General features: G+C 34.8%; 1 long non-coding RNA gene across 1 annotated transcript; it reads left to right on the forward strand.

Annotated features, from left to right (window-relative positions):
- Positions 1–1,075: 1,075 nt before the first annotated feature.
- LOC130429080 (uncharacterized) lies at positions 1,076–7,524 on the forward strand. Its single transcript, XR_008907534.1, has 5 exons — positions 1,076–1,098; positions 2,573–2,668; positions 2,900–2,995; positions 3,661–3,735; positions 7,433–7,524. It is a non-coding gene; the product is annotated as an uncharacterized LOC130429080 (long non-coding RNA).
- The last annotated feature ends 4,073 nt before the right edge of the window (positions 7,525–11,597 follow it).

Consider the following 11,597-nt stretch of genomic DNA (forward strand, 5'->3'; position numbering starts at 1 on the left):
CTACCCTGTTTCTATCCAATATGTTCCTCTATGTTCTCCACTGTCCTATCCATTTAAGGCATATCATTTATTTAAGATAAATATATCTTAAAAAATATATAATCAACTTTTTAGGTAAACTTGTTGGCTACCTACCTGACTGTAATGTGAGTTTTCAATTTATCCCAAAGGGAAACAGAAAGACGACACTTTTAAAAATACATACACTTTCAAAGAAACAGTGACACATAGTGTACATATCCATGCAGATGCTGCTGCATATAAAAGGATATGTGGCAGACTGCAAGAGGTATTTACATTTTTTTAACATGTTTTGTTGGTGTTAAAGGACATTACAGTCCAAGAAGGGAGAGCTCCAGTGCTTGTAGTCACCAATCAAGCCACTTCACATCTACTGCTAGACATGGTAAGTTTTATCAACCAAGTCTGACAAGCATATAAATTCTCCTCCCCCTGCACATAGTCACATCTTCAGATGCTATTCAAACATGCTTAAATATAAATAAGCATTATATTATTATTGATGTAGACCTATTTCAGACTGTAGTTAATATTCATATAGTTAATATATTAATAAAGTTCATATTTATGTATAACCACGGCCGTAGCCAGCTATGAGGTCACCGAGGTCCGGACCTCGGTCATTTTTTTATATTCAAAAATAAAATGTCAAGCTCTCTGAATGATTATTTTGCCATTTAAACCACCCCATATCATATGAGTGTTTGCAATTCATCATGTTGCTGCGAGAAGCTAGCGCAGTGAACGGGGCTTGAGAGCGCGTTGAGTGAGAGCGCGGGTATGCCTCCATTTGTTGCCAGATGCACCTATTATACGTGTTTTTTTACTCGTTTTTCCAATTTATTGTGACACTTTGGGAGTCTTGGGACGTTTATAAAGTGTAAAGTTGAACGTTAGTGTTAGTGATATATTAATCTTATTCACAAAACACAAGCTTTGAACTTATTTCGGATATCTTTTTCTTTCTTTTTGAAATTGCTTGTTTTTCATAGCAATATCTGGCAACATTGTACATTAATAAAAAAAAGCTTACAGACAAACTGTAACTTAATTGCTGACAGGAAGATACCACCATTGGTAAGACAAACGCAGTGATCATCGTTAATATCTGAAAGAAATGATTAACACCAACAAAAACAATAGCATAATACAAATATGTTTGTTACAGAATGAAATAGGCTATGCCATTGCCAAATAACGTTACTGACCAGCAGGATGACGTCTCATGCTCTTTAGTTAACCTTAAGTCATCAAAAAACATAAATTAAAGCAGTGTTTTCAACTGGTGGGTCGCAAAAACGTTTTGAGTGGGTTGCGGAGTGTGCATTCAAAGAAACAACAAACGTAATTCTGTTTTTTTCTGACGCTAGACTTTTATTTTGACAGACGTGCGTGAAAGCGGTTGACTATCAAAAAAGCTTTTTCCTCATTCAGTATTTACGGTCAAATGAGATGTTGTCAAGTTTTATATCGGTGTCATTATTCTAACGTTTTTATAACTTGTTATAAAATAAAAATTCCCTCACCTAAAAAAAAACGAACTTTCCAGTCCTGTCAGTCATAGGCTACTGTGCTCGTTGCGCGCAAATTTACCATGGTAACAGACCTTAACCCTCAAAATGCTACTTTATTTTCACTGTGTTTTTGTAATGTATTTCTAAATGACTGTGGTCTCGTCACACATACCAACTATTAACAAAAACTATTTTGGAACTGCTAACTTACCTAAGGTTACTTATACGGTACCTCATATTCATACAGTGTATCTATCTATCTGTCTACTTGTATATATATATATATATATATATATATATATATATATATATATATATATATATATATATATATATATATATATAAATGACTGAACTTAAATATACAAGCTTGATAAAAATGACCACTCTAGAAGAAATTTTCAGATGGCACACATATATATATATACACACACACACACACACGTCTGTGAAATGTAAAACATTATTTTGAATAAAAAAACTTTCGCAATCATCAACATGTCTGTCTATTTTGAAGTTTAGGAGTGCATTTGTGGGTGTTATTATAGCACAATTCTTAACACCTTACTTTGGACCTCACTAATTTTCAAACCCTGGTTACGGCCTTGTGTATAACATACATTTGACACACCTTGTATACATTTTGGACCACTTTTAAGCATTTTCTTATTTTAATGTAGTGAGGATTATGACATCTGCCTAATGTATGTATTTAACTTTATTTTGTATATTTTCAATGTGCAATGTCTATAGTCATTATTAATGGGACAACGCTTTGAAGTGAGGCTAGAGAGATTAAGCATATGCCATTTCACATCTTTTATTTCTTCCGTCCTCCTGTCTTTTCCTTGCTCCCTTTCCTGGCATCCTGAAGGTTAAGACGTGAAAAAAAGGAAGCGAGGAAAGGAAATTGGGATGCACAAAAAGAATCGAGAAGCACCTATAGAGTGTACATATCATTGCAGATGCTGCTGGATATAAAAGGATATGTGGCAGACTGAAAGAAGTATATTTAAAACAAAAAATTGGTGTTACAGGAGATTCAAGCCCAAGAAGGGAGTGCTCCAGTGCTTCCGGTCACCATTTAAGTCACGGTGGTGACAAAAGACACTACACCTCTACTCCTGGACATGGTAAGATAATCAACTTTTCTATAAAATTAGTTGGCTACCTGGCTGTGAAGTGAGTTTTCTATTTATCCCAAATGGAAACAGAAAGACGACACTAAAAATGCATACACTTAATGTACTGTCAAAGAAACAGTGATACATTGTGTGTAAATATCTATGCCGATGTTGCTGTATATAAAATGATTTGGCAGACTGAAAGGGTTATATTTAAAAAAAAATGTTTCGGTGTTACAGGACATTCCAGCCCGAGAAGGTAGCGCTCCAGCACTTCCAGTCACAAATCAAGCCATAGAAGTGACAGAAGACACTACACCTCTACTCCTGGACATGGTAAGATAATCAACTTGTTACATAAAATTAGTTGGCTACCTACCTGATTATGATGTGAGTTTTCAATTTGTCCCAAAGGAGAGACAACAATTTTAAATTACATACAATTATGTAGTGTCAAAGAAACCGCAATACATAGTTTGTACATACCCAAATGCCCCTGCATATAAAAGCATATGTGGCAGACTGAAAGATAATTTTTTTGTGTTAAAAAGCCATTATAAAAATGTTTTTATATATTTTTGGGGCATTTTGCAATTTTAATGAGATGGGGTAGTGGAAGGGAAATACCGGAAGCAATGTGGGGGTGAGAGGGGGCGGGATTGGGATAGAACCACGGGGCAGGACTCAAACTCAGGTTGCACAAAGCGCAACTGCGCCATTTGTCTGGACACTGCCCATTAGGCCATAAGCTCTGAAAGGTATTACAATTACAACACCGTGACAGTGCTTTTGGTCAGTTAACTTATAATGTTATTTTCATAGTGTTTTTAATTACATTATATGCACAAGATTTTATTAGATTTTGAGAAAATTATCACATATACATTTTATAATACTTAATAATTGGCAGTTATTGTAATTTTATTATTGAAAAACTGTTAGAATGTATTTTGTGCTGTAAGGTGTCTAGGCATACATTAATGGATGTGTTACTACACTAGGACTTCCATGAAACCAGTAAATGCTGATGGTGATTGACTGTAACACAACAACATTACTCAATGTTCTTTTTAACGGTAAGAAACTTTATTCTCCTTTCATCCTTAAACCATCAAACCTGCTGCAAAATTATAGCAAAGTTTTAAATCTCATTTCAAGCGTTCGAGCATACAGACTTGAATATCTTCAGGTATCTTCTACTATTTTAGTGTGTTTTATGGAATTCATAATGATGTTAACAAACCATGAAGAATGGACTATGAATAAGGATATCATAACCGATTAGAAAAGGCAAGAGGTTGAATCATGGACAATTAACAAGTCTGCCACAATGCAATTTCAGGGATGCAAACTTGACACATTTCGGCAAAATTTGGAACCAAAACAGCTCATTGTTGTGGTTCACCTAGATCCGTTTTTTTGGGAAAAGGGTGTCTGCGAGGGCTATGTAACGTGACAAGAATTCACCTGAGATATCCGTATTCCGTAATAAACCGATTTCACAAATATTTGAAAACTAATTATGGATATAATGTGCTTTGAAAAAAGTAAATGGAAGGGCATAAATAAGCAACACCACTGGCAAATCTAGGGGTGAGACCAGAGAGGCACTGTTTAAATCTTGTTGGCCCCGGGTGCCCCTGTCATCTCAGGGCCTCTGTAGCCTACACCTGATATGCGTTTTGGTCGATAGGATCACAAGTGGACGACGTTAAATACAGGTGTAAATGGGGTGTGAAATGCTTTGAGCTTGTCGACTTTCTACCACTTCCAGAATTAGTTGAAACGCATTCGACCGGATTGTATTTGTGGTGTAGACGTTCATGCGGTTGTATTTGGGGCAGAACGCTGAGCGGTAGGGCTAAACCGAATACCATATTTTGAGCTTCGAAGCTTCGTTAGTAATTAATTTACACCGAATATTATACCGAAGCTTCAGAAGGAGTTGGCTGAACATTAACAATGTGGACCTTGCTTTCAAAAATTCCTAGATCCGCCACTGTTCAACACAGACAATTGTCCACAATGTATTGCGAAATTAAATTAAATTCACAGTCACCAGCTGCGCGTAGCCTCAACCCCTGTCTCGGACGAGTTTGTGAAAACATATTCTGAAACTTTATTTGGCGTTGGTTGAAAGCCACTGCCTTTTAATACTAAGAATTTTAAAATAAGGTCTTTATTAATGTTAAAAACAGCGCAACTTAATATGTTTTACAGCTTTCCTTAATTCGGTTTATTGTTAATACTTTTCACATTTTAAGTTTTGACATAAATTAACATTTGTTGATGTATTATTATCGAACATTAAGTAAATATTAACAGTTTAATAATAATAAATACACTTTGACTTAGCAATTCATGTTACCCAATGTAGTAACAATTCAAATGTTATTAAAACGAATTAAATCCTCTTTTAGCACAAGCAGTTTTTAAAGTAAATTCTCAGTGACGCAAATAACATGCAAACCGTGTATGTAGAGTCAAAAAACTAAAATGATTGCAAGCTGATCGAGTGCACAAAACGGATAGAAAATACAGAAAAATCATTTTCATGTTAAAATGTCATACATAAATAAATATATAAAAAAGTTTTAGAAGAAGACACAGATAAAGAGATGAAGCATTAATTAAGACTTATTATTCGAATGAATGACTCACTCAATCTTTACACGTGATTTGCCGCCACCTACTGGAGATTTTAGTTTAGGAGTACAATTAATTTTTAAAAAATATTTTACATTTCAATATTCGTTAAAAAAAAACGTTCCTATTTTTAATGCCCATCTATTTTCATTGTTTATGCTACGTCGAATCAAAATATTTTTTTCTAACACTACGTTAAGTATATTAAATTCTAGTTTATTCCTGCATTGTACTGATTGGGGAGTTCAGTGTTTAATTTTTTCACATTAATTCCACACTTGTCTTGTACAAATATTTAGTTTTGTTTAATGATGATAGTGCATACTTTTTACTTTACATTTACATAAATAAAGACAAAATGTTTTACATTTAATCTCTGAACCTTACCTCACAAAAAATCGGCACAATAGCACTGCTCCTTCCAAACGTATTTATTAAGGTGTCTGAAAGATCCTCCATGCATCTTACCAGGGGCGTAGTTTATGGGGGGGATGGGGGGGATGGGGGGGAGGTAACCCCCCCAATATTCAAATCCATCAGTTACAACCCCTCCAATATTTCAACATGAAAATCATATTAGATCAAATAAAACATATGTAGAATTACTTTATTTTGTGAAAATAATTTTGTTCCTAATCAAATTAGACAAAAAATTCTCCCCCTCCATTGAATCGATTGGTAACGCCAAACCAATGAGTCGCACTTTCACCAAAACAACGCGAGTGGTGTTTGTATGGGAGAGCACACGGGTAATTTAACGTACGCCAAAAATGAAGAGAAGCGCTTCACAGCGGACTATATTTAACTGCTGGTCAGAGAGGGATGCACAAAATAATAAAGCATTTACTGAGAATGAGGTATGAGAATATTGTGTAATAATATCTAAGTACATACCATATATATTAGCTAGCTAATCCATTGCAATGTATTTAGCTATAACTATCAGTATAATAAGTTACCAAAGCAGCCATCTGTTTTGCTAGTTCATTTTTCAATAGTGTCTGTAATTATCAATGACAAAAGTATTCACATTGATGTTTGTTTTCTTCCTAAAATAATCTGACTTTTTAACAAATTGGATGAATGAATAATTTAAGTGTCTCACTCATTAAAACAGTGAATCGCTGCCGCCTACTGGCGCTTTCAATACTTAATTTCTTTCTTTTTATAATCTCTTCTATGTTAGAATTTTATCTATGAAGATTATACACGAATTTCATAACGTTATGAGGTGTATAAGCTCTTAACAAGTTTTTTTTAACAGATTCGAGGTAAACATAGCAGATAGATATAGATAGATAGATAGATAGATAGATAGATAGATAGATAGATAGATAGATAGATAGATAGATAGATAGATAGATAGAAATACATTATCCAATAACAATACACATTAAAAAATAAAAATAAAATAACAGGCAGCATACAACCCCAGATAGCACACGTACGTCTGCAAGATCTCTGTTAAAGATCACTTCGTCTGGAAAGTATCTGCTGTTTACTAACATCTGATAGACATCTATAAGATGTCAGTTTAACATGCATTCTAAATCATTACATCTTAAAGACATCTTCTAACAGGAAACGTCCTAAAGACGTATTGCAGATGAGCAAACACTCTAAAAAAATATGTCTTCCAGATGTAAACACACACATCAAATAGACGTCTCCGTGATGTTCGTGTGCTATCTGGGACGTTCAACCCCCCCCCAATGTTCAAACCAAATCTACGCCCTTTCATCTCACTAAATAACTTTGGGAGCCGCAGTTGTCTGCAGATATTTGTTATTTAATAGTGAAACACTTTGTCTGATCGGCCACCTTCCTGAAGTTCTTTTGGAACATATTTTTTGCGTAAGATATGCAGCCAAAATGGCATATTGTTTGAATTGCCCGTTAAATTTCAAAGACGAGACAGTGTTTCTTAAAATAACAAAGCATGAAAGTAACAAAACGGCTTATTGTGATTGGACGGAAGGCGCGGTAGGCCTACTTTTAACTGAAACCGTTCATCGAGGCATTTCATAGGCTACATGCGAACTGGATCATCTTGGACTCACTAATTATTTATTTTGAGTAAAAAACTGAAAACAATAGGCCTACATGCCTTTTTCTTTGTTATTGTAGAAGCCGTCAAAAAGTGGGACAGCAAGTCCACGGACCACATAATAGGCAAAGCCGTGGGAGACCACCTGAAACATGCCCCTGGGCGATCTGGCTGGCATCATGTAAATTTAAGTTATTATACATTTACAAATGTTCTTAAAATGTTTTGTTAGTTTGTATTTAATGTGACATCCAATAAATATTTTGTTGTACTTTTTGTCAGTTGTCTTATTTTGAGAGAAATAATATAATATTGAATACATTAAAATGAATTTTTTCTTAAAATGAAGTTAAATTAAAGTACAGACGTCTTGTGGGCATAACGTTACAGACTAGCTAACGAAGCTAGATTGTAACGTTACTTTTCAAACCTAATGAGAACAGCCGAACTTTGCATACTTTTGCATTTTTTTGATGTACATTAATAGTTTTATAGATTAAAATATCGTAAAACATAACTTTTATTCTCCGAATAACAGCTTTCCGAGATGTGGTGGATCAAAATGCCCGCGAAGGTAAAGTTTGTCTGATGCGTCGAGCAGTGGGAGGGGTTTACTCTCTCAACTTTCACTCAATTAGACCCGAATGGTAACCCAGCGTTTGGGTAAAAAATTACCCAACACTATGAAAATAACCCAACAAAATGACCCAACAGGCTCAACCCAGCTGTTGGGTTAAACAAACAACCCAGCATTTTTTAGATTGTATTTTTATTGATATTTTAAATGTAATATTACTGTTTCCCTTATAAGCATATCGGCTCATTATATAAATATTTGTATGATTTAGCCACATTGTTGAACTAGTTATATTATATCTTAAGAAATAGTTTGACCAAACTTAGATGGACCAAAAAAAGACAAATGTTCGACGTCGATTTTTGGGCTAATTTCGACCAAATTTCGACGGACCAAAAAAAGACCAAAGTTAGACGTCGATTTTTGCCCTTATTTGGACCAAATTTAGACGGACCATAAAAAGACCAATTTTCAATGTCGATTTTTGGGCTAAAAGACGGTCAGGACGGGCCGCCTTGATTAAGCCAAAAAGAAGACGTCCAAATGACGTCTAGTGCTGGGTGGGAAGAATTGTCAATTGATTTTCAAATAGAAAATGCACGTATCGTTTTTTATAATCGTCTAGAAAATTTCTATACATTAATTTATTGCACATTTCATCATGCAGACAGGGACTGGCATGTCTTTTTATACAGGATCGTAGTTGAAGAGGCTGCATTAATTCGTAGGGATTTCAATTTACGTCGGGAGAGGATTTTTCCACATATCCATATTTATTTGTATGTATACTGTTATGTTTATTTATACTTACATATATTTTTTTTATATCCATATATAACATAGTGGATGCAGAGAACATTGGAATGGTGCTGTACATGTGCAGGAAACTGTGCCACGCTCTCTTTGAGATTGTTGTGTTGTTTCCTGGGCACAAATCTATCAAAGAGGAGTTTCACAGGACTGCAACAGGTAATTGATGCAGAAATCGCTTTAAAGTGGGTTAATCTAATAAATGACACTTGATAACGTCTTGCTGCGAACTGGAAGATAACAGGTTACAATTTCCTTTAGGATTTCCAATGTGGTTGGATGTGTGAATTATACATATTCCCATCGCACCTCCCAAAATGAAACCGATATGGATGCTGCAAGTGTAGTCAACGATATATGCCACCATCGCGGTTGAATGAACACAAATTATTCACATTTATTTTATCATTTTAATTTCCTATAAACACTAAAGCAACAGTCATTCTTTTTACTTTATTTAATATTTTTGCAATACTTGACATCATGGCCATCTCCTCACCATCTGTCAAAGGCTTGGAGGAAAACCTGAACCAATATTTTTCGAGCCTCTGCTTTATTGCTGTTGGTTGAGTAGAAGTCAAATGTTAACTTTATGATTCAAATCGAGAAATGTAACATGTTGTATTAGATAACATTTACTTTATGACTCAAATTGAGAAATGTAACAGGTCTCATTAGATAACATATAATTATATAAAAAGAGCATTGGACTCTGGTCAAATAATTCCATTTATTTAATATCAAATGTCAAATTTCTGTAGCATATAGCCTACTTTAAGTCATGTCCTGTAGACAATATTTTTGGTGCCGGCATAACATGTATTTCTTATTCGAAATAAAACCAGAAATAATAAACTTCATATAGCCAATTACACATTGAATTAAAAAGTATTCAAAATAGTTACCATTTTCATGTAGAATTCTTTATTAAGGAACTGTTTTTTAGATTTGAATTATCAATTATCATATTGCACTGCACCGACATGGTACTGAGATACTTCTCCTGTTTTATAAAAGATATAGAACAAGAGTGGAGGGCTCTGGGTAACTGGCTTTGTTATGAACCACCAAATTAAAACTGGGTGTGGCTGATGTCAAACAAATGTAAAAACTGTAAAAATCACAACAAACATGTGGTTTAGGTCATCCCAAACTCTGTGGCCTGCAATATTCCGCTGCACATGTGGTTTGCCATTATTGCAGCATGCAACCCTAAACATCCAAGACCATCCACAAACCTACAATGCGTAACAATGAGGCATTCGACATAAACATTAGCATCAACAAAATATATTTTTACCAAATATCTAATTTCATATTCTACACAATTGCACAAGGGATGCAATGTTCATTAAAAGTAATTATTCACTCAACTGTTTTTATTCCAGCATTAAGTCGCCCCTCAAGTTAAAACTTGGCTGCAGACTGGACAACTGTCTCTCTGTCTTCAAGAGTCCGACACTGGATGTTTAATGATCTAAGGAAAGAAAGTATGGTGTTTTTTCTAAAAATGTTTTGCATTACAGGGTTTTCTTATATAAAAGACTACATTTAAGATAGTTATAGAAGGTCATGTACTTCTCTGATTTTAACAAAGCCTAATGGGCCTCATAGGATGGTGACCAAGCAGATATGGACCTCACATCTGCTTAGCATCACACACACACAATTTTGAAGACACTAGTTGGTACTAGTCACAGACGAACACAGTATACACTAATATATCGATTTAAGCACGTTGACCCTTTAGATACACTAAACACTAAGCCAGGTGTAGTAAATGACAAAGTGACATATAGCTGCATTTTAAGATGGATGTATGTGCATTTCTTTTTTAAGCTTTTAAAAGGTTTTGCCAGAGTTAAATACTTATATATGGAGCTTGAGATTTAGCTGTGGAAGGTCAGAAAAGGATGGACTAACAAAATAGGTGATGTCATGTGAAACCTGATTGGTTTAAATGGTGATAACAATTTCTAAGAGATGGAGTCAGATGTGTATTGGTCAGACATCTTCAGATGAACTCTGTGAGTCTCTCTTCGACTTGTTCGAACAAATTAAAGATTGAAACCCTTGAAACTTGGCTTCTTGGTCTTCTCTCAACATTTGATTATTTATTTTTGCCACAACAAAAGGCTGTTTGAAGCCTTTTCTAAAGCCTCTCAGTCTCCTCAATGGTTATAGAATCTTAGATCTGAAAAATAGATTAATGTTACATGTAACATATTAACTTGTGTTTTGGCAGAAACACTATATTATCCGGAATTTGGCATCAGCATTAAAGCCCCCCTGTGGTGAAAATCAAGGTTTTTAATGTTGTTTATGTGTGGTGTTTTTAATGTGCTTTAAGATAAACTATTTGCAAATTAATTTTAAACCGTTGCTAGGTATTTTTCACCATAAAAACATTAAAAAAACTTTTTCAGATGTTATTTTAATGCTAAAATATGAATTTGAAGTAATACAATTATTGCATGAAGTGGGACTTTATATAAACACATGACTTCTGCAGCTGGCACCTGAACCCTTCTTCAACCCTTCTTATTTCTGTTAGGTCCACATCTTCTGTAGCCTCTCCCACAACCAGACTGAACAGTCGTGCGGCAAGGAAGTGGGGTTAAACGCCACCATGAATCAGGCAGATACTGACCATTTTCCCTAGCAGTTTGTAATCCCATTTTGAGAGCGCTGAAAAAGTCTAAAATAGACAATTGGATCCACATTTTTTCAAATCTCATTGATAACAAATTTCCGACATGGGTTGTACCATTTAATAAATGTCAACATAACTAAATGCTTTCCATAGATATCCAAGGCCAGTAACTTTGAATTATCTGGCCCTTCAAACAGACCCCTGC

The sequence above is a fragment of the Triplophysa dalaica genome, chromosome 9 (genome assembly GCF_015846415.1).
Source record: "Triplophysa dalaica isolate WHDGS20190420 chromosome 9, ASM1584641v1, whole genome shotgun sequence".
In the NCBI taxonomy this organism is placed as follows: Eukaryota; Metazoa; Chordata; class Actinopteri; order Cypriniformes; family Nemacheilidae; genus Triplophysa; species Triplophysa dalaica.